Genomic DNA, 20,071 nt, shown 5'->3' with positions numbered 1-20,071 from the left:
CTGATCCATGCTGCTCAATTCACATCAGCTCACACACACTTTCTACCTTCACCTGCAGAGGAAACACAAATTATTCATGTGCACATCAACTGAGAGCTGCAGAGGTCATGTCTGATATTTTGGACTAACATCCATCTGAGACATAGCTTTCATCAGTTCACTACAAGAACTGTAACAGAGCCGAGTTCAGCCTCCAAATCCCTTCATTACTTACATTAGTCCTACAAAGCAGCAATTCAAACATCCCAGATAGCAAGAAGACATTGAATTGATCTAGATTTTCATCTGAAACACCATTATGGTCAATACTAAAAACTAAATGCTAAATAAATGTTGAATCAACATTAAAATACTGATGAAACCTGGCAGTCTAATGGTAATGACATTGGCATAATATTGATTCATAATTGTTATGTTTATTGATCGTTGATGTATTTATGGTTGACTAGGTGACAACAATCACATTGAAAAATCTTTTATTTATAGATGACCAGGAAATTAAGCTGCTATCACTTGGACTATTCCGTAGCACCGATCTCACACTGTTACATCCCATCAGGGCACAACTGAGAAATCATGAATTTATAGTTGACTGCCAGTTAGATAGAAATGCCACGGATCTATAATTGAAAAGCTGTGGATATATAGTTGACCAAAGACAGGAGTAGTATTCATCCCTGCACTGCACTGGACTGCACCCCATTCTATATCAGGTAAGAATGTATACAAGCAGGGCTGCAAAGCAGTTTCACACCCAGCTTTTGTACAGTCCGGCCACAAAGCCATTTTCCTCATTCCTCAGTATAAACAAAATATACAGAGCGATGAAGTAGTCACAAGGGAGGTAAAACGCTGGTCTGCCCAATCACAAGCTGTGCTACAGGTTGCACTCAGTGACGTAGACTGGGACATGTTCAGGTAATGCGCAGGTGACATTAACGAGATTATGTAAGTAGCAGTAAGCTTTGTTAGCATGCTAGCAGAGAAGATCATCCCTACTGTGTGTGCGAGCCGTGATTTTCCCAAATCAGAAACCATGGGTGTCAGACTGATCCACACTGCGGTGAACACCAGGACCGTCACCTACAACACAGATCTCACCAACTCGTACTTTTTGACTGTCCTTTTTCTTCCTCCTTCACTCTCACACACACATAATGGAAGGAGCAGTCCCACACATTCTCCCTGCAACAGGGGCGGTGTAGTCCGTGCTGTATTCTGTATTTTTCAGAGTTGGGGAATGACTACAATCACAACATTGTAAGATGGTGACAGATGTACCCTTAGGCCCCATCCTCGATTCAGAGATGGTCTTTCCCTTTTCACGTAAATGGCCTCCTTGACTCTGCACTCAAACCAGCGTTCCTTCCTGTCCAGGATGTGTACATCCTCATCATTGAACGAGTGTCCACTGGCCTGTCATCTGTCACCATCTTACAATGCTGTGATTTCAGCCATTCCCCAACTCTCTGTGAATAGTACTCATGGATATTGATCAGTCGTTGTTGATCAATGGTCATGAGAATTTGCGTAATTATGATGAAGGAACTGACCTGTTGTTGCTGGGGAAACCTGCAGTCAGCTGAGAATAAAGAAGTCACTTGGATGAATGACGAAATGTTTCTCCCACTGAAAACGCTACGTCCAGATGAACAGAATCAACTTTTGTAGATTTACTTACCTGGATGACTGAGCATGCATCAAGATACTTAAGTACAATAAGTACAGTTTCTTTTTCTCTTTGCTCTTGATGGAGGCGGTCGCACTTTCTCCTTCTCCCTCTCCCTTATCTTTTCTGCTTGGCTTCTCATGTCTTTTGTATAGTCTCGCTTATTCTCTAACCCTAAGAGATTCTCCCAGACTTGTTCTCTAAAAAGCTAAAGAAGAATTATGGATTTGATCAACTGGTCCCTTAATGGAATTGACACCCTCCTGGGCTTGGGAGAGCCCGATTGTACTGTGGAGACGTTTGCTGCTGGATACTAGATGGTCGGTTGCGTCGTGTGCCTGGCGACACTCTTGATGGAGGACATTGAACGAAATCTACCAATTCGGAACTATGGTAACAGAGTTCTGGCTGATTGGAGCTGGCTCGGACATGGCTTATCAAAGTACAAGAAGCGGCTACAGCGATTCAAAATCCCAACATGCTGGCCGACATGATAGACTATTGGCAGGGCTGTGAATACTCAGACTCTGTTTTGAACGCAATATGGATAAGATCTTGGAGAAGAACAACGGGAATTGAGAGACCTGGTGACCAGTGATGGACATTAGACCAACTGCTTCTGCAGTTGGTCTAAGACACACACACACACGCGCGCATGTACACTGACACAGACCTACACTCATTCCCAAATGCCTTTAAAGCTTATGTCGTCTATATTGTGAGATGTGATGATTCATGTGCTGAGGTGTTTTTTTTTTCTGTACTCAAACTGATCTCCCTGTTGGAGCTCAGTCTGGGGGGAGTTCTTTTTTTCTCCTCGTCTTTCCTCATGTTGTGCATTTTCCATTGTTATACCTCTCTGACCTGTCTTCCCCATGTGATGTTGTGTAATGTATGTATGGTCAGACGGGTAAGATGGCGCTGGCATGGCCGGCAGCCTTAACCCAATTTCCCTCGGGATGAATAAAGTACTATCAATCAATCAAGTAAAAAGTAAGGTGCAATAAAGGTACTTTAAAAGTACTTTTTTTTTCAAAACTTACATTTACCGTTACATTTACTTGAGTAACTTGTTACTACCCACCTCTGCTGCTACCTGCTCTGCTAGCTACTCTAACTAAGTAGCAGATAATCTTACAGCAGTTACAACAGCAGGAACAACAGCAGAGCTCAGGACACATTCGTTGTGTTTAGTCTGATTCATGTACTCTGATCACATCAACTCTGACATCACTGTTTTTATGTCTCTGTCCAAATTTCTGGTATGAATGTTATGATTTCAAAGTTTATTGCTGGCTTACATTTGAATTGAGCTGAAACTAGAAGATCAAACAGGTTTGATGATGGAAACGTGCCAGATGAAGACCCTACAGGATCATTGGAGACTGATATCAGCAGTCAGAGTGAACCAGCAGGGGGCACTCACTGAGTCCTATTAAATATTCTCTATTAATTCTGAAGAATATGAATCTGATCCTTCATAAAACAACTTCAGAGTCAAACTGGAATCTGAAGCAGGTTCTCGTATCAGGATTCAAGTTTTTCTAGTTTGACTGTGAGCCTGTTCACATGAACACTGAGTGTGACTAAACATCACAGCACAGTCACACTTCCTCTGTTAAAGAGGATCAAACAGATGTGTTAGGAATGTTTCACGATGTTGGTACTGACCTGCAGCACAGTCTGATAAAGACGCTCACACAGACTGTTAGTCTGATGTGACGTGAGGAGAACAAACCTGCACACTCTAGATGTTGGAGACTTTTTTGTTGCTTTGGAGACTTTATCCAACACCAGATGTCAGAGATGAAATGAGTCTTTGTGTGTTCTCCGCAGAAACACGCTAACAAACAAAAAGCAGTTGCTCTGTGATGAAGAGGAAACCTCACAGACTGGAATGAATCAAAGTTGCACTTACTCAGCTTCTTCACATGAACGTCTTCACTCTGCAGCTCTCTGCCGTCTGGACCAGGTCTGTGTAGAAATAGAGAAAATCCTCTGCTTCTTCTCTGTCATCAGTCCTCTGTGTCTGTAGGCTGCGTCACATTAAACACTTCACACCATCAAAGCTCACAGGTCAAAGATCAGCTGCCCCACCCTTATATAACACCCACACTGTAGATAACAATTAACTTTTTAAGGGTACATAGCCTCTCTGCACATTTAACCCTCCTGTTATGTTGCGGTTCAGATTGACCCAGAACAGAAGAGATGTCACATGTCATCTGCATCACTACAGAAAATGAAAAAAAACATCAAAATTATAAAAGAAAATTGTAAAATAATCAATGCCAGTGTTTCTGATACTTTTGGATGAGTAAATTTGCCCCGGGTCAAATTAACCCAGGAGCATAATTGGTGTTCCTGGACACCAACATAACAGGAGAGTTAAACATTAAACACTAAGCCATAAAGGAGGGTTAATCTGCAGCTCACAGGTCAAAGATCAGCTGCCCCACCCTTATATAACACCCACAATGTAGATAACAATTTGCTAATTATTTTCAATAGTAGATAGCCTGTCTGTGAATCAGAGAATCAGAATCTTTATTCGTCTTTATTGTCATTGTCACAGGTACAACGAAATCATCTCAGCATCATCTCTAAAGATATCAAAATATAAATAAAAAAATAAAATTCAATAAAATAAATAAAGAAATAAAATACTCAAAGTGTGGTGGTCTCTGCAGGCTTAAACAGTTTAAACATTAAACATTAAACCATAAACGAATTCTTAGGCTGCAGCTTGCAGGTCAAAGCTCTGCTGATGTCCCCCCATTTCAGTTTATATAGCATATCAGTGTATATCATAAATCATTGTCTTTTCCCTCTTGGAACATTTCACTTGGCTTTGGAGTGTTCTGACTGAGCTATATGCTTCATGTTGTAAATAACATAAATCGAGAATTTGGAGTGTTTAGGTTGTCTTATTGGTTTCTTTGCTGGTTATACCTGTATATTTCCATTTAGATGGATGAAGACAGCATCAATCTGGCTTTAAGGATACTAACCACTCTTTCAGAACATGTCATCTCAAGAATTAACAAGTGTTAAGTTGTTAAATTTCATGCAGATGATTTAATTATGTTCACCTTTGAAACATATCAATAATATTTTATTCAATCATGTTAGACCCTTGTAAAGGTAATAAACTATTTTGATTTTATTATAATGTGCAAAAAACATAATTTCAATATGGAAACATATTCTGAGTCCATTGTCTGATTAACTTGACGTGAGTGACAAGTAAATGATTTTCACATGATTTCTGTACTCACTGTATTCAAGTTCAACCTTTGGCCTTCTGCTGTGTTTACATTGGATAACATTTTAAGTATAAAAATTAAGTATCAAAAACGAATCCACTTGTCACTTTACACCTGATCCCAGTGATATGTCACTGATTTTAACCAAAGTCCAATGGTGTTAATTTATCTGTACTTAGAGAAACACACAGCACAGCTCTCTTCATCAGCAGCTCATTCTCAAAACTCTATTACTCAAATGTATTTGAGATTTCTGAGCTCTGCTTTGAATCTGTGCCAGTAGCTACTTAATATGACTTTATTTTGATCAAAAATTAACCTGCAGCAGGTTTCTGCTCCGACTCTGACAACCTGACCAAACCTGAGTACAAATAATATGATGTGTGTCTACAGGCTTCAGCTTTGTGAGCATTAAACACCATAAAAGACTCATAAGTTCATGCTCAAAGGTCAGCTGTCTTTCCATTAATCATTAACCTGCAACAAATGTGTCACGGCTGCGAGGGCAGACGTGTGGAGGTGAGGTAAGGACTCAAACGCAGGCACTGACTTTAAGGATATGAGTGAGCTTTATTGAAGAGAGGAATAAATGACGACGGGTGAGGATGGCGAGAACATAACAGAGAAAACCTGAACTTGGAAAAGCTAAGAATTAACCAACAAACCTGAACGCAGGGAGACGGAGAGCAGATGCACAAAAGCACAGAGGAACACAGAGAGAGTCGGGGAGAAAACACAGACAGACCAGCAAACAGCAGGAGAAAACACAGGGCTTAAATACTCACAGGATAATCAACGAACGGGAAGCAGGAGGGAGACACAGCTGGGAGAAGTTAGGCTGACGAGGCAGGGAAAACGTGAACAGAATGCACTGACAACAGACAGGGACCTACAAAGTAAAACAGGAAACTCAAAACACACGTGAAGACACAGACTTAAAACCGCGAACTAAACACAGAGACCTTACTACCCAAAAGGGGACAGACAGGCAGGGATAACACCAACAGAGGGAACACAACTAAACTCCGGGAAACCGAAACACAAGAGTCATAATACAAAAATCAAAAGTAAAAAGCACAGCAACCAAAAACACTGGATCACCGACCCAGGACCGTGACAAAATGTTCCTCAGTCTGTGCCTCTGTTTACAGTCTACTAGATCCAGTCAGAGCAGCAGCCACCAGTCCCATCATCCAAAAGGAATCATGTGACCTCAGCATCAGCTCTCAGGGTGTGTCCTAAAAGCGTCCTAAAGTGTCTATCTCCCTTTCCTTGATGAAAACATGATGGCGGTCGAGGAAAGGTGGGCAGAAAAAGTGATAAGAAGACTTTGTAAAACAGAAAAGTGTTGGACTGAGAATCCAATCAGCCTCACACGAGTCTCACCTTAATGACGTGATGCAGAATGTCCTCCAACAACTCTGTGTTGTCTCTGTCTCTGAGCAGATTCAGGCATTACTCAAATAATAAAGGCTTTTTATTACTATTATACTTTCATTAGTCTCCAGGTTGATGATTATAAACAGAAAGTTTTTATCATTCCAGGCTGAAAATCAACATGAATTTGGTTCTAATCAAAGAAGCTCCTTTAATTTGTGTCATTAAAATCCTCACACAGACTTAAAAAGGCGACATTAACATTAAAAGAAATGAATGAAACTTCAGCTGAGAGCTTCATGCAGTCATCATAAGCAGTTCATAGCAGTCTCAGCTCTTTATTACGCAGCTTTGCAGGAATTAAAGTGACTGAAGTGTCAGAGTTTGTGTGAGAAGCTGCTTTATGGACAGCTGTAGACACTTCTTTATTATTTCTTCATAAATCAAACACACAGGTTTGTCTGCAAATGAGGTGAAGTGTGTCGTTGTGCAGTTAAAGCTGTTTGTGTGATGTCCTGACCTCCTGTGAATGAAACAGCCAATCAGAGCCATCAAAGAGAGAACAGGAAGTGTTGTGTTTTTGTGATGGACAGAACAAGGAAACAGTGACAATGATGAACATAAAGATCCTCTGATGACGTGTTTGTGTTTCCTGTTACAGTAACACTTGTTCATCTGTTGCCCTCCTACACTTTCCTATAAATAAAGGAGAAAGAGTCAGTTTAGTGTCATTTCCTAAAGCTCAGAGTTACACTTCAGATTCCTGCAGTCAAATCAAAAACCTTCAGTTTGGTACAACATCTACATGTTAAGATGAAACACAGAGAGACGGCAGAGCATCTGGAACATCTGCACTTTGACCCAAACTGTTATAGCCAGAATGTTTTCTCCATATTTCAGAAATGAAGCAAACCTTTATTTTGATTTCTTACATGCTCATGGATTGATGGACGTGTTTAAACTGCTTCAACGTCCCACGTCTTCTATTTAAATATAAACTGTGAACGACATGTAATCATCTGTAAATGGTTTGAGGCACACTGAGGCCACCTACAGGGCAGGTGGGGAACAGCAGGTACCTGAAATCATCTGAGATGTTAGTGAGTGAGAAGTTAGAACAAACGGACTTAAGATGGCTCGAAGTGATCAAAGTTGATCTAAAACAGAAGATAAATCCACTGATTCTTTGTAAATTTCATCTGGTGCTCACATGAATCCTGTGATGAAAGCTTTATGTCACTGAATGTTTCGTCAAAGCTCATTTCAACATGTTGAAGTCATGAATGAAAGTGTAGACTGAGGGTGGATCACATGATGTTTACGGTGTGTCATGTGACATGTTCAGTATTGTCACACATGTGTAGATTGTCCCTGATATCATAACTGCTCAAACACTGATGATGTTGGTCGTGTCCAAATTCATGGGCTGCATCCTCCTGAGGCCGCATTTGTAGACCGATTACGTCACAGCGACGCGCCGAAAGCTGTCCAAATTCGTAGACTCCTCCGAATGCAGCCAACAAATGCGTCCTCCTTTTCCCCGAATTTGAAGGATGGGTCGGTTGTGTCCTTCGTGGCCCACCATATCCCAGAGTTCATAGCACGGCCCAGCCAAACTCCAGTTTCCAACAATGGCGGCCACTACTAAGTGTTAAAATTACTCTTACTAATCTTTCTGAGTCACAAAATAAACTTTTAACATATTTTCAGGCAAGAAAGTAGCTGTGTAAACATCAAATATCTGCTCGGTTTATCAAGATATCGAATATTTGCAAAAGTGCTTCGACGTTTTCGGAGACGTCTGTTACCCACCAGCTCGATAGCTAGCCGGGAGCTCAAGGGTCACTGAAGCCGCCGAGAACGGCACAACTCCCGGCACATCATTTTCAGATCACCGCGGACTTTCGCTACTCGGGTTAAATGTAATATAAGTCACTTAGACAATCTAAAAATGTTATTGTTGGGCTTTTTACATGTTTTGTTTGTTCGTGAGTAAATCAGTTTGACTGAGATTAAAGTTATTAGATTAGATTAGATAAATTAAAACTTTATTAATCCCCTGGGTGGGTTCCTCCATGGTTTTCACACAGCTGACTAAACGTCAAACAGAAAACTGATTAAACAGAAGTGTGAGACGGTTGAGAATTTACGCCAGTGTCCTGTTATATTTTAGATAGCAAGGAGCAGACGGCCGAGTTTATTAAACTCCACAGAGACAGCGGTGACGCTAATCAGAAGGCTAGACTGTCCAATTTCCCCAGCCGTTTACTTCCGGCCTACCCAACCTTTTGAGGACCCGGCCCACGTAGACCGCGAAGGCCGGGTCCTCAGGAGGATGCAGCCCATGAATTTGGACACGACCGTTATTTGAAGAATTATTACTTATGGCAGCAAAGTTTGAATGGAGCTCTCTGCCTTTAGTGATTTGTCGCCCTCTGGAGGTCAAAACACAAACTGCATGATCTCACTAACCATCACAGTCACAGGAAGTGTTTTTAAATGATGAAATCCTTTTCTGAAATGCTGTGTTAATTTCATGCCAGCTGTAACAGGACTCAAACCTGTCAGAAAACTTTTGTTTCATCAGTTCACAGAGTATTTCACAAATGTCTTTGGGATCATCAACATGTTGTTGGACAATGTGTTCTTCTTGGTCTGCAGTGGTTTTCTCCTTGGACTCCCCCATGAATTCTCTTTCTTATTGTTCAATTATGACCTTAACTGAAGCCTGCAGTCCTTTAATGTTGTTCTGGGCTCTTTGTGAGCTCCTGGATGTCGATGTGCTCTTGGAGTCATTTTGGTGGCCACTCGCTCCTGGGAAGGTTCCCCACTGTTCCACACTTTCAGCATTTGGGTATAATGGCTGTCACCGTGGTTCAACAGAGTCCCAAAGCCTTAGAGGTAAGGAAGAATATCATGCGAGGAATCAGAGATTTTGAGATGATCAATTATATCTTTTAAAGCAGAATAAGACACTGGCTCAAACTGTTGAAAGACAGTCAAGCATTCAGAGGCTGGAACTGGGTCTAAAACTGATGATAAATGAGATGGATGAGAAGCCCATAAAGCTGAGATTTTTTCAGAAAAATACTTTAAGAATTTATCACAAAGAGCAGGGGAGGCATCCCTATAAGTGGTAGTGCAAGGGTTTATCACAGAGTTAAAAGTATTAAAAAGGGCTCGGGGGTTGTGGCTATTAGTCATAATAATGCTAGACAAAAAGGCGGATTTGGCAGCTTTAACAGACTTTTGATACTTAGATAAACAATTATGGAGGATGTCCAGAGAGACGTGGAGTTTGTCTTTCCTCCATTTTCTTTCAGCACGACGACATTCACGCCTAAGGGCGCAAGTAGTATCATTTAGCCAGGGTTGTGAGGATTTGGCACGTTTAATCCTCAGAGGTGCCACAGAGTTAAGAATGTCAGCGCATGTAGTATAAAAGAGGTTAGCAAGCTCATCCGCTGATAAAACCCCATTACAGTTAGCATCAGAGAGGGGAGAGTCAAGAAAAGCATCAGTGAAGTGGGCGATTGACTGTGAGTTAATCGTGCGCGTTTGCCGCACAGGACCATCACTGTTCAAATCCACATCGCTCACAACAGTATTAAACAAAACCGGGAAATGATCAGAAATTCCAGAGTCCTTTATACCCGTGATGCAAATATCCAGATCGTAAGATAGTACCAAATCAAGTATATGACCTTTAGTGTGAGTTGGTTCACTTACCCACTGGGTGAGACTGAGGGTGCTAATAAGAGTGAGGAAATCCTTAGCAAGCGAACTGTCCTCACAGCAAACATGAATGTTGAAGTCACCAACAATTAGTATGCGGTCATAACGTAGCACAAGGCTCCCCAGTAGATCAGCAAAATCTGGAAGAAAATCCTTGATAAGTTTCGGGGGGCGATACACCACAGTGCAGAGGATGGAGGGGACGCAGTTCACTTCCAGTAACTGCACCTCGAAACTGGGGTACAGAACAGGTGGCAGCTGCCGACATTGAAGCTTGTTTTTAAAAACTGAAGCTAGCCCTCCACCTCTTCCAGTGGTCCGGGGTGAGCTGATAAAAGCGTAGTCAGGTGGGAGCAGCTCTGAGAAGGGAAAAAGTTCACCGGGGCGAAGCCAAGTTTCCATCAGGAATAAGAAATCCAGTCCCGACGATAGAATAAGAACATTTAAAATAAAAGTCTTATTCGCCAGTGACCTTGTATTTAGCAAGGCCATACGGAGAGTGGTCACACTGTTACTGGTAGGGGAACGCCGCAGCAGGCGAAGGTTGCCGAGATTCGCACCTCCTCTGGAGGACCGCACCCAGCACCGAGCGGGTGGAAGATCAGCTGGGAGATCCAGGTAACCATAAAGTCCAACAGGGCGAATCCAGCGATGACAGAACAGTCTGAAGTTAGCATGGTCTCAGAGGGCAGGAATAGATGACAAGATATTTATAGAATAGCGATCATTTGTCGCAACATAGGACTTTAAAAAGGCCTTGATACGAACACGGATGCCACCACGTTTACCCCGTCTCCGTGAACGTTTCCTTTGAGAGAAGGTAGATGGTAAGTGGCGGAAGTAATCAGGAAAGTCCTTCGAAAGCGGAGGAGGATTGTCAGATCTCCATTTAAAATCTTGTGTCTGGTAGTCCAAAGGCCGGAGATTCAAAAGAGTTTGGCGATCATAGGCAAGTAACGTGGCGACATCAGGGCAGCACATAGAGAGAAGGACGACAAACAACAAACAACAGCGGAGGAGACGGCTTGCCGTGAACACTGGCGCCATCTTGGCATGACAATCTTCAACTCAATCACATGAGTGCACGAGTGTCAGATGACTAGAAGCTGTGCATGCAGTGGCAAAAGGCTGAGTGTGTGCCATCAGTCTATACTCAGTCCTCACTCTGAGCCTCACAGCTTCCTGCTGCTTCATGAGAGCAGGACTGAACTTCCTGGAGTGCCGGAGAGACGAGGAGGATCCTGGTGCAAGATGCACAAATGGATGCAGTTTCTTTCGTTTTTACACTCAAACTGGCTGTAAAACCACATTTTCCATCCTGCAGGCAGCAGCTGCCCCGCCCCCTCGCTCAGTCGCTTAGTGCCTGAGCTCGGATCATAAGAATATTAGGGGGGATTTACGCACAGTTGTAAATTCCCACAATGTGCACTATGTGCTTCGAATATTGTGTGTAGTTTTTTGTTTTATACAGTTGTCAGCCAGGCATCTAACTATGAAACAAATTACACTCCAAAAGACCCCGGGCTTCTGAAAAAACAACCCGGGCTTAAGCCCAGTAAGCCACCCCACCGCTCCGCCACTGATCTCAATCACTCCTAAAACTTCCTCCCTTCCTAAACACCTGAATGCCGCGTTGCCATATAATTTTCTGATTGGTCGACATGGTACATTTTTCGACCAATAGGAAAGGGTGGGGGGGGGTTTGTTTTGTTTTTGCTCACAGGTGGAGAGTGCTTTCCAGCGTTTTCCTTATAAAACGCCGTTTTTACCATTTCTTCCCGCAGTAAATATAAACAACGATAGTATTCAGGAAGAAAACCAAACATTGCAGATATTTTTATCATAACTCTGGTTTTATGTGGCCTATCAACACAATTTAAAAGCTGGTATAAAGTCCACACTTTTTCCGTCAATTGTTCCGTCTGTCCTGCTCACATCGTCATTAATGTGGCTTCACTCCACATCAGCCACGCCGCTTTGCCAGCTAAAACACCGGTGTCGGCACATAAGGATGCTGTCATAGCCTGTCAACGCTTAGCTGTGTATATAGGAATGTGAATCGCATTATTGGCTAGACTATGGGATCAGGTGGCATCGTTCTAATCCCATACAGGAGCAGCCAGTCACTTACTGACTAACAATTCTGTTTTGCAGTGTTAAGGTTTTAATTTCAATTTCAATTCAGGTTAGATTTTATTTTTGTGCGCAACGCAGGTTTTCTGTGCACAGAGACCGTGCCAGCAGTGCGCAATTGCGCATGCATGCAGCTTAGAGGGAACATTGCCTGTAAGTATGTGACAGGTTAGAGGAGTGCTCTGTACCAGCGTGGAGTCGCTGTTGGTGGATGAAGAGCATGTGTGCACACACTGTTCAAACACAGCTACAGTGGGAAGGAGAAAACTACAAACATGGTGGTCCTGGATTTTCCCCAGACCCCGAGACTTTGAAGAGTTTGAGTAATTAGACAGACTCTACCAACACGTGTGTGTCATGTGATCACTGTGATGATGTCATCTCCTCACAGCTCAAACGTGGCCTCCTGGTGAGTCGTGTTGAACCAAAGGAAGATCATGTTCTGGTGTCTTTAGGAGGTGAGGTCAGAGAAGTCCACAGTGGGGACACCAGATGATGATCTTTGGTACAAACTGTGTCTGCTGTTGTTTCTGTCTCATCCAGTTATCAAAGGACACACCATCAACCACAGAGATCATCCAGGAGCTCCCAGTGGACGACCTGAAGCCAGCCGTGGTCCAGATCTATGACAACAACTAACCAAGTCCAAGTCTAACTAAGCTTTACTCCAACAGCACACTGACACACTTCAGAGAATTCATCAGACTGAACAGTTCATGAAAGCTGATGTTTAAATCAGTGGGACACAGAGAAATGACACTTTCATGTTTTTCTACCATATGTTTCTGTCAGGTCACCAGGCTGAGACCCAATACATGTTTGTCTCATGAGCTGCAGGTAAGAAGTTGTAATAACACACAAGTACACCTTTCACACACATTCATTTTCACAGTATCAATGAAAAGGACCAACTTTGAACTTTAACTTTGATTCCTCAGAGTTTGAAGAAAGTGTGGCTGTTTATGAGCTCATCGCTCAAGTTAAACCTGCATTTTAATAAGTGTGTGTTTACACACACAACAGCTGCAGTATTATTGATGTTTATTGAATGAATAATTCAATTTTAATAACAGTGTTGGAAAGGCTGTCAGCTGTGTGGGGGAGCCCCCTTGTGGCGAGAGAGCACAGTTGCACTATTGAGCACATGTTCCAGAGATCAGAGTTTGAGCTAACACATAGCAAGAGCCACCTGGCAGACTGACCATTACTGAAGAAGCTTCTGACAGGTTCGTAGAGTCCATGTGAGTAAATTGGTGGCACACCTGTGGATGCATATAAGGCAAAACACAGAGCCTGTTTCTTTGACATGGGAAAATCAAGAGATGTCAACCAAAATACCAGGAAAAGAATTGTGGAGCTCCATAAGTGTGGCTCAATTTTGAATACAATTTGGTGCCATTTAAACAATTAAGAAATACAGATAGTTTCTCTCTTTACTCTTAAAATTAATTTTTTTAAAACATATTTATCAATCTAAAAAAATAAACATTTAGTCTGATTTGATGTTACAATTAAAAAAGTGTTTGTGTTTTGATCTGAAGAGTATGTAAATATCTGGTTTCAACTGTATATTTGATGATTGTCAGCACAAAGAGGGAGAGAGAGGAACAGAGATGGAACAAGAGCAGGTGAGACAGACATGTTAGTCAAATGGTTGTTTACCAAAAGTATCACCGTATCATAGGTACTCATGTATCTCGTACCTAGTGTTTCTTTTTAGGTTTGTTATTTTTCAAGTTATATATTTATTAAGTTATGCAGGCTTGTTTGCACAACAAGGCGAAATAATTATATAAACTTTTCTAAATAGTGTACTTTGGTAGAATTAAAAAATAAATGTAGTGCAGGTCTATGATGATTTTTAGTGCTGCTATCATCTAGTTCTGATTCTAGTTCTGTCTTGGTTAAGTCCTAAGTAGTCCTGTTTTAATTCTGGATCATTTCTGGGTCTGGTTGACCCCCCCCCCCCCCCCAATCCCACATGCATACTACCCTTTAGGGCTAAGCCCCGGGTGTTTCAAATGCCTGCCTCCGCCTCTGATTAAGATGTGAGAGATTTGCGACGTTTAGCGCAAATCTTGTGTAGTTAGTGTGTAGTGTAGTCAGTAGTTTTGTTGTGTGTGTCAGAACCATGAGGCGGCTGCTGAATGTTACAGGTGTTACAGCAGTGATACATCTCCTGTTGTCAGGCCTGCAGGTATCAGGCTGTTGTTCTCCTTTATCTCATAGTGGACAGAGAGTTACAGGACTCTCTCCCAGACCACAGACTCAGACTCATAATAAATATGAGTATAATAAAATACTAAACACTAAAATACTAAATAATAAAAAAGAAAGTTATGTTTTCAAAATTGGAGTTCAAGTTATTTTTACTTCCAATAGTGTTAACATACTACACAGGTCATGAACACGATTTTTTTTTAAAATTTTCATTGTAAGTGGGCTAAAACAGTTAATTAAAAGTAGTCAAACATAAATGTAAATGCTGTAATTTGATTATTTTAATAAACCATGTAACTTGGATGGATTTGATGCTGGCATGACCACAGTGCACACGGTGACATCAGCAGGTGTTGGGATGTTGTAGGTGGCACAAATCTGGGAAAATAACAGAACCAATCACAGCTCAGTACTATGGCATTATTTTTGTGCCACTAAAAGAAATCTGAGTGCACGTAAAAAAAAATTGCAGGTGCAAGTGTTGCATTTTGAGGAGAAATTTATTTTGAGCAAAGAAAAGCTAAATTTAAGTTAACAAAATTCATTGCTGTGTGCAAAAATGTATTTCAGTGTTTGCTATTATCCATAAACACACACTATAGCAGCCCCTCTCGCTCAGTTTTTGCATTTGCGCTCGCTCGCAATATGTTGCTTGCGCTCTCAACATTTCTGAAATTTGAGGTGTCATGCCAAACTTCCTCAGCCTCCTCAGGAAGTAAAGCCGCTGGCGAGCTTTCCTGATAGCAGTGTCTGTGTGAAGGGTCCAGGAGAAGTCCTCGGTGACGTTGACTCCAAGGAATTTGAAGCTGCTGACCTTTTCGACCTTGACACCGTTGATGTGGATGGGCTGGTGTTCCCTGACTGGTCATTTCCGGTAGTCCACTATCATTTCTCTAGTTTTGCTGATGTTGAGAGTCAGGTTATTTTCCAGACACCACTCGTACAGCACCATCACCTTCTCTCTATAGGCCGTCTCATCATTGTCTGTGATGAGGCCTATGATGGTTGTGTCATCCGCAAACTTGATGATGATGTTGGACTCATGTTTACCAACGCAGTCGTGTGTGAACAGGGAATATAGGAGGGGGCTAAGCACACAACCCACATTGCAAGCTTTCACTCGAAAGCTTGCAATGTGGAGCAGGCGACTTGATGAAGGAAACAAAGATTCATTCGAGAACCTGCATGAATTTGTTGACACTACTGACTATGATGCTGCCTCAGGGACTCCATATATCACGCAGCATATTCCATCATTGATGAGATACTTTAAAAAGTACTTCCATTAAAACAGTTCCCAGTATGACTGGGTGAGAGATCCTTTCAAAGCACCAGCTCCAACTGGTTTCAGCTTTGCAGAGGAGAACCAGTTATTTGACATGACGTCTGACTCCACAGTGAGACTGCAGTTCACATCACAGACACTGAGTGAATTCTGGCTGAATGTAGAGAAGCAGTATCCACTCTGAGGGCAGAAGGCTGTGGGCGTTCTTCTTCCTTTTGTCTCATCTTTGTGAGACTGGCTTCTCTGCTGTTGCTGCAGACCAAGTACAGGTCCCAGCTAAACACTGAGCAGGAGCTGAGAGCTGCAGGATCCTGCTTCAAACCCCGCTTTGAAAAGATGTGCACTGCAAAACGTGCTCATTGTAGCCATTAATCCTGACTTTGTTATTTTGATCAAAGAAAAAAAGTAGTAGAAACTTATTTAGCTGTGTGGATGGACCCAAACGTACTGATAAGCCATGTATTAGAAAAAGTTCTCTGTGTTCGTCTGTAGAGCTGAAGAAAGAAGACACAAAGACACCAACTGGGTGAAGTCCAGGTGTTTGACTTGTTCAGTGTAGAGCACTGTGACCTGGATGACTGAGAACCTATGCACCACTATGATGTTCTAGATCATAGACTATGGTTTCATCATGTTACAGACTGTCTCCCAGTTTAACCAGTGATGGACACAGTGGAAGTGATGTTGGTCCTGCTGATGTCACAGATTGATGTCAGGCTGATCTTTATTATCACTGATGGACAGATTCATTTGGTTTTTGTGTCGTTCAGACTTCAGTATCACTGCTGCAGGTTGGATGAACTCTTATACTCTTATTGTGTTTCTTTTATTTGACATGATTCACCAGGAAGTTCTGACCAGTTTGTCTTTCATGTCTCCTTTTAGTCTGAAAGAACTTGGTTTAAAGGTGCTTTTATTTTGGAGTCCTCTCTGACTATAATCATATATTTAATGTTAGGTATTGTTTGAGTGGATGCTTTTGAGTGGTATATCTACACGGATCTATATTCATCAGGAGAGGAAAAATCATGTTTTTATGACATTATTGTTATTATTGATAAAACCAACAGAATAAAGATGTTCAAAGGGTTTAGTGTGAAGACTGTGATCCAGGTCTGAAGGAGATCCACGTCACTGTCAAACCTGTCGCTCACTCAGGACTAAAAGTCTTTTCATTTTCTGACATCACTTCCTGTGCTGTAAGTGCAGCTTCCCTCAGTTTGAGCAGCTCTGAGGTTAATAAACAGAGATGGGCAGTAACGCGTTACTTGTAACGCGTTACTATAATCTGATTACTTTTTTCAAGTAACGAGTAATGTAAGGGATTACTATTGCAAAAACGGTAATTAGATTACCGTTACTTTCACGTAGGAACGCTGCGTTACTGCGTTACTAAAACCGTGATTTTTTGCGAGAACGTCTCATGACAGTGACGTAAGCGAGTGCGACGTTCGTGACAACAGCTGTCTGCAGATCATAATATATCAAGTGCGGGAGAGAGTATGAGCATGCAGCGTTTAAAGCGTGGAAGTACTGACCTTATTTTGAGTTTGATTCCATAAAAAGTGACAAAAACATTAGTGTCCGTTGTGCGTGGGAAGAAAACTTCTTTTTACAGCGAAAAAACCCCTAAACTTCCAAGCAAGCAGCGAGTGCGCTACGACTGTAATGTGAAACTCACAGAGAAACTCGCGGATTCTTCCACTGACCGCTGCGGCACACCTGTACCAGGGTAAACCTCCGCCTACCCCAGTCCTGCTTTACAGATGAAAATAGAGCAACAGGACCGCTAGTCTTTGATTTTATTTATTTTCTGCTGTGTTTTACTTGCATCTATTTGAAAGAGTGAGTGTAAACACAAAAAAATATTTTATTTTATGTGCTGGAATGTGCAGAAAATAGGTTTAAATGTTAAACAAATTTCTTCCAGTCAGAGAATGTTGCATATAATTTAATTTTTGCTTGATGCATAAAGTTAAAAGATTAAAACTAATAAAACAAGTTTTAAAAAGAGACTTTTCCATTTGATTACATTTTGTATGATGAATTAAGCAGAAAAAGTAGAATTGGGCTGAAAGATCTTTCGCTTTATCACCTATTCAGGTTGTAAATCGTGTTTTTAAAAAGTAACTAAGTAACTAAGTAATTAATTACTTTTGAAAATAAGTAATCAGTAAAGTAACGGGATTACTTTTTGGGGGAAGTAATCAGTAATTAGTAACTGATTACTTTTTTCAAGTAACTTGACCAACACTGTTAATAACACACATATAACAGTCAGAGTTCAGCATCAGCCCACAGTCATGTTACAGGTGACTCCAGGCTGCCAGCATAACTGAGACACTGACAGAGGAGCTGTGAGTGTGAATGTGATGAAGCATCACTCAGTGTTTCACATCCATCATGTTAAAAACACTCAGAAAGTGTGAGTGTGTGGCTGTGACCTTTACAACAGTCTAACATGTACTGTCAACCAAATCATTTCATGTTTCTATGGTAACTAAATCATTAGGATTGAATCTGTTCTTGTTGAGGTGACCTGTTAGTGTTTGGACTTGAAATCTCAAACCTCCTGAGGTGTGTGTGTGGGTGTCTGCCTCTTATAACCACAGTGATTCTCCTGAGGTTTGAAATCTCAAACCTCCTGAGGTTTGAGATTTCCTGAGATCTCCTGAGGTTTGAAATCTCAAACCTCAGGAGAATCACTGTGGTTATAAGAGGCAGACACCCGCACACACACCGCTGTTATTGTTTATTGTGTTTAACCTGTCAAAGATAAAAACATGAAGAAAAATCAGCACCAAGCCCTGTAATCATAGCTGTCCTACTGTTTCTAGAGAGCGTGGTGTCGCTGTGGTGTTGCTGTGGCCTCACAGCAAGAAGGACCTGAGCAAGAGCCTAACTTTGTGCTATTCAATCATTTAAATCACTGTATTGACACCAGTAACAATATATACAATGATTGTATTGCACATATTAATAACATTATTGACATTATTAAATAAAAAATTGATTAATATATCTGTTAGAGTGAATTGTTAATGTTTGTCGTTTTTATGCTTGCCATCTCTACATTGTTTAACTGTGGGATGAAAGCAGTTCCACAGTCCCCCTCCCCAGATTCTTGAGTTTTTGGGTGAGGGGCTGTAGGTTTGATTACAGACACATCCTATCTGGAAGGTCTGTTTGATGTAAGCTTCCTGCCCAGCAGGAGGTCTCTCTCTCACACACACACACACACACACACACACACACACACACATATATACATACAGTGCCTCGTCTTTGTAACCAAGGGGGGTTAAGAGGGGAGGTACGTGTTGTAAACTATTGTGTGAACTGTAACAGTTTGTCAATAAATAGCTGCGAGGGAAGCTGCTCTTTGAAGGACTTTGGGCTGGAGACAGGTTAGGAGCGTGAGCTCCAAGAGCTGGTTCTTGACCAAAGGCCTCCCTTGCGCAAGTAATCGATCGAACACTGTTGTCTTGTTTTTCTTTCATGGGAATAAGTCCTGGATACAGCGGGGTCTGACTTTAGACCCAACAATATCCTTGCATTCTCACCTGCTCATTTGTCTGAGTTATAAAAAGACAGTAGGAATTTTTGTTTTGTCCCATCCTAACATGAGAAATATAAAAGCTGTTTTCGCCAGCTGTCTTTGTTCGGCTGTGGACAGTCTGCTGGAGCAGAGCCCACAGTTTGTGACGCACTGGAATCTATCATGTTTAATCTACCACGAAGTATTAAGGCCACATTAAGACACAAAAATATTGGTGATCGTTTGGAGAATAGAGTGGAAATTTGGAGATGAAAGGGGAAAATCTATTTGGAGAATAAACTGGAAATGTGCATATTACAGTTGTTTCAAGACAAACTGTCATGGCTGCTGTGCACTCTATAAAATATCTTGTGTAGATGAGCTAGTGAAACAAACTGATCATCCGTCTAGTGATACAACATCCATCCTCTTTAATGCACAAGGGTGAAATGATTGATAACCTCACATCTGTCCATGACCAGCCGTTTCATTTTCAATAAATCTGCTCTTCCATGTTTGTTTGTTTTTTTCCTGTTTTTTCCTCTTTCTGCATCATCTTTTCAACGTATTTATACTGATCACACTGTGTTTATGAGCACTAACACAAATCATTTCTTTGTAACTAAAATCAATTCTAAAGAATTATTTCTCCAACTCAGAGACAACAGCAACTGTGGCAGTTTGTCCTGAAACAGCAACTGTAATCTCCACATTTCCACTTTATTCTCAAAATGATCAATGTTTGTTTTTTTAATATGGCCCTAATACTCCTTGGTATGAATCTATATCTAAGATACATCAAGAAAAAGGTAGTAAAACTTCAACTGAGATCAACTGATTTAATTTTG

The 20,071-nt window shown here is 41.4% G+C and overlaps 1 long non-coding RNA gene across 1 annotated transcript; it reads right to left on the bottom strand.

The window, feature by feature from the left end:
• Window positions 1-10: 10 nt before the first annotated feature.
• LOC112845551 (uncharacterized) lies at window positions 11-6,098 on the bottom strand. The gene is made up of 3 exons (XR_003218395.1): window positions 5,721-6,098; window positions 3,588-3,705; window positions 11-52 (listed from the first exon to the last, which is right to left on the bottom strand). It is a non-coding gene; the product is annotated as an uncharacterized LOC112845551 (long non-coding RNA).
• Window positions 6,099-20,071: the final 13,973 nt, after the last annotated feature.

This window comes from Oreochromis niloticus, unplaced genomic scaffold (assembly GCF_001858045.2).
Source record: "Oreochromis niloticus isolate F11D_XX unplaced genomic scaffold, O_niloticus_UMD_NMBU tig00007851_pilon, whole genome shotgun sequence".
In the NCBI taxonomy this organism is placed as follows: domain Eukaryota; kingdom Metazoa; phylum Chordata; class Actinopteri; order Cichliformes; family Cichlidae; genus Oreochromis; species Oreochromis niloticus.
Note: the sequence above shows the minus strand (reverse complement) of the source record. Positions and strands in the feature narration are given on the sequence as shown.